The 4,397-nt window shown below is 40.3% G+C and overlaps 1 pseudogene; it reads left to right on the top strand.

Moving 5' to 3' along the window:
• Positions 1-249: 249 nt before the first annotated feature.
• On the top strand, positions 250-1,518 carry LOC103212364 (annotated as a pseudogene).
• The last annotated feature ends 2,879 nt before the right edge of the window (positions 1,519-4,397 follow it).

The raw sequence follows: 4,397 nt of genomic DNA, 5'->3' as shown, positions 1-4,397 counted from the left end.
GAAGCACCCAGTAGTCAGAGGAAAATCAAGAGGGCATAGTCTCTAGTGAAGCTGAGTGAGAAAGTGCTGTGAGACAGAGTGATCCGCCAAGTCCAAGGCTGCTGGTGAATCAGCATCAGAAAACAGGCTGCCTGTCTAAGCTGCATAGCGGGCTCATCTTGACAATATTAAAGCCTTCAAGAACAAAATTCCCAAACAATTCTGAGAGCAGCTGAATAAATGAAATCCAGTAGGTGACCTGACCTTATCATGGAACCTGATGATGTTGATTCTGAGGACAAGGAGATATTAAACTGGGATTAATGATATGAAACTGCCACAGAATGTGGATGAAAACCTGACTGGTTCCAGGAATGGCCAGATTCCTGTGCAAAACACATGTACAGCTCAGACTGTTTGTGGAGGGCACAGAAGCATCTGAGCAGCTAGACCATGTGCAACAACAACCACCACAACTCTTGCATCCTCAAGAAGTCCTGCCTGGGTATAGTGGTGTGTAGCTCCAACTGCTCTGCTGAGGAAGGTCATATGATCTACCTGTGCCTTGCCATCTGTGACAAAAAGCTTGGCAGAAGCAGCAGAGGAAGTGCTGTCCCAACAGGCACAGCCCTCTGAAGCTAATTCCTTGCTGGGGTCATGCGAGTTTTCTAGTCACCAACTTCTGGAGGCACAATGGACCCTTCATCTTTTTTTCCAGTCAAAAGTATAACATAATCATCCAAAACCAGAAACCAAAGTAGAAGCAGAGGCAAGAAAAGCAATGAAGAAAGTACTTCTGCCTCACTGAAGCACAAAGTCTCTTCCAGGTGAAACATAAAGCCAGGAAAGTTTACCTTTAACGTGATCTTTCCAAGAAGGTTTCCAATTGCCTCACAGTTGTAGTGGACCCTTAATTTCTAATGCTCCCCAGCAGAGGTCACTGAATGTTTGCTCTCTAAAAGATATGCTTTTGGAGAGACCATTGATCTGGCTGATCCTCCTTTCAGCTTAGACCCCACTAACCTCTATGAAAAATGCAAATCATACAATAATAGTGCAGACCTGCTTAAGCCTTCTGTCGCTGTAATCCACCTAGGTTATGATGATCTGCAAGCCTGGAATAAAAATATGGCTTTGGGGAGAAATCCTCTTAATGATAAATGTTGACCCAGTTACCTTTTTCCTCTGGCCAGCTGGCTTTATGACTTCTCCCCTTCTCTGAACTCTTCAGAACCCTGTTTCCAGCAGATTCCTATGGAACCACCTGTAGCCAAAACTAGCTGTCACACAATATGGCCAAATCCAGGGGGTGATCTTTGTGAAGACAAAATACATGTAGATTTCAACAACTACTTCCCTTCCACCTCATACTATTCACCTCAGGAAGACCCTTTTCTCCTCACCTACACCTCTTACCCTCACCAGCAATATTCCCTGCCAGGAAACAGCAGCAAATGGTGTCTTGATGAAGAAATGAGATGCATGGACTTAGACTGTTGCAACAATGAAATACTTCTAAACCTCTCTCCTTTGAGATGACTGAAGTCTTTTACAACTCCCAAAAAAGCTGTTTTGTGAAAAGCTGAAAGATTTTTTTTAAAGACCATTTTCAAAAAAATAAACCAAACCCATTGCCATTTCATTAATTCTGACACAGATAAATTGTAATCCTGATGACAAATTGAGGGCAAGACTACTTTCTTCACACAAGAAGTAACATTTTGTGTCTCTCCTTCTCCACTCTTGGACTCCCAGACTTAGCAAGGAATGGGAACCTGTCCCATCTGTGAAGTGAAATGTTTTCTGCTTAGTTTCATGTTGTTTGTGGTTCTCGGTACATCAGTTCCATTATTTGTCAGTTTTCTATTGTTCCTGATGCATATTGAACTAAAGAGATGCAAAAAACCTATGTATCTTGAATCACTGTGTTCATATTGTGGTATTGATGAAGCATATTGAACACACTGTGAGCCACCAGAAAAATGATCAAATCAGTCTTAGAAGAAATACAACTAGAGTTCTCTTTAAAAACAAGGGTGGGTAGAATTTTGCTCACTTACTTTTGGCATGTCATCAGGAAAGACCAATCATTAGATAAGGATATCATGGTTAGTACATGGATGGTCATCAGAAACAAGGGAAACCCTCAATGTAATATAATGGCATAAAAGCCATAACAATGAAGTCAAACATGCTAGCAATCACAAAGATAGTGCAAGACTGGGCAACATTCTCTTCTGTTATACATAGGATCACCATGAGATGGAGATCACTTGACAGCAACTACCAACATCTAGCATCACACAACACCTTCTTGGGAGCTGTGAGAAAGGAGGAACTGGGAAAGAGGTTTAAAGAGTTGTGCAGATGTGGAGAGTTGAGCTTATACCTGAAATATTTAATACTTCATCTAGTTATGGGATCAGTTTATTAAAGAACTGTTTTCTTGTTGATTTCTAAGACTTATGAAACTAGGATTGTGACCCAACTCCATTCAATAAAGACAAGAACCAAAAAAAACAAACTCACTGCTGTTGAGTGGGATCCAACTCATAGCGACCCTTCCTTGGGTTTCTGAGGCAGTATCTCTACGGAAGTAGATTGCCCAATCTTCCTTTCTAGAACTGGCTGGTGAGTTTGAACTGCCAGCCTTCTGGTTAGCAGTCCAATGCCTTAGGCACGACACCACCAGAGCTCCCAACAATATGTCACAAAATCATATGGCAGCACTATTAGAAATTCTGATGATGCCAAATGGTCCCCTCCATCTCTCCTTCCTTCTTTCTTCCTCACTATCTTCCGCTTCCACAAGGACTTAGGTTTTTTCCAGTAATGTGTATTTGATAAATGTTTTCTTAAAAAAAACTCAGTGTAATAACTGCCATCAGCGAAAATACATATTTCTGGTCTGAAGTATTTTCAAATAAATGTGGCTCTAGACATCAAATCTGTAAAGAATCATGCAATCAATAAATATTTTTTAAAATAAAAGAAAGAAAGCACATGGTCATTTGAAAGACAGAAAAGGCCAAATTAGATGCCAGTGGAGACTGAATGGTGAGTATCTAAAGAGAAAGGAAGAATGATGACCCAAAAGAACTGAACAGAAAATTTCAAAGGGCAGCTCAAGAAGACAAAATAAAGCATTATGATGAAATGTGCAAAGATCTGGAGTTAGAAAATGAAAAAGGAAGAACAAGTTCAGTGTGTCTGAAGCTGAAAGAACTGAAGAAAAATATTCAAGCCTTCAGTTGCAATGCTGAAAACTTCTATGAAGTTCTTCTAATGAAGAGCGTGGCATCAGGATTGGAGGAAGGTTCATTAAAAATTTGTGATATGTAGATCACACAACTTTCCTTGCTGGAAGTGAAGATAACTTGAAGTACTTAATGATGAAGATCAGTCTTCAGTATGAATTATATCTCATCTCAACATGCAGAAAATGGAAATCCTTACAACTGGACCAATAAGCGACATCAAGATAAACAGAGTAAAGATTGAAGTCCTCAGGGATTTCATTTTACTTGGATCCACAGGCAGTAGCCATGGAATCAGCAGTCAGGAAATTAGACGTCATATTGCACTGGGCAATTCTGCTTCAAAAGACCTCTTTAAAGTATTAAAGAACAAAGATGTCTCTTTGAAGAGTAAGGTGTACTTGATCCAAGCCATGGTATTTTCAATCACCTCATAAGCATGTGAAAGGAAGACCTAAGGAGAGTTGATGCCATTGAATTGTGGTGTTGGTGAAGAATACTGAAAATACCATAGACTGCGAAAAGAATGAACGAATCTGTCCTGAAGGAGGTGGAAGAGAGAATGGCCATACTTCATCTCACTTACTTTACTCACTTTGTTAGAAGGGACCAGTCCCTGGAGAAGGATATCATACTTAGTAAAGTAGGAGGTCAGTAAAGAAGAAGACCCTCAACAAGATGGATTGACACAATGGCTGCAATGATGGACTCAAACATAGCAAGGATTGTGAGGATAGCGCAGGACCAGGCAGTGTTTTGTTGTGCTGTACATAGGGTTGTTATGAGTCAGAGCCAATTCAACATCACTTGACAACAACTTGGGCACAATATCAAATGATGCAGGAAGCATCAAAAGAAGATGGAAAGAATACCAGAGTCACTTTACCAAAAAGAAGTGATTGATATTCAACCATTTCAGAAGGTAGCATATGATCAAGAACTGATGGTACTGAAGGGAGAAGTCTAAGCTGCACTGAAGACATTGGCAATAAACAAAGCTCTGGAAATTGACAAAATACCACTGAGATGTTTCAACCACTGAATTCAATCCTGAAAAACTCACTTGTCTATGCCAAGAAGTTTGGAAGACAGCCATCTGGCTAACCCACTGGAAAAGATCTACATATGTCCCCATTCCTCAGAAAAGTGATCCAATAGAAT

Source organism: Orycteropus afer, unplaced genomic scaffold (genome assembly GCF_000298275.1).
Source record: "Orycteropus afer afer isolate SDZICR_OR568_19922 unplaced genomic scaffold, OryAfe1.0 scaffold00936, whole genome shotgun sequence".
NCBI lineage: Eukaryota > Metazoa > Chordata > Mammalia > Tubulidentata > Orycteropodidae > Orycteropus > Orycteropus afer.
The sequence above is the reverse complement of the archived record's forward strand: the minus strand, read 5'-3'. Positions and strand labels throughout refer to the sequence as shown.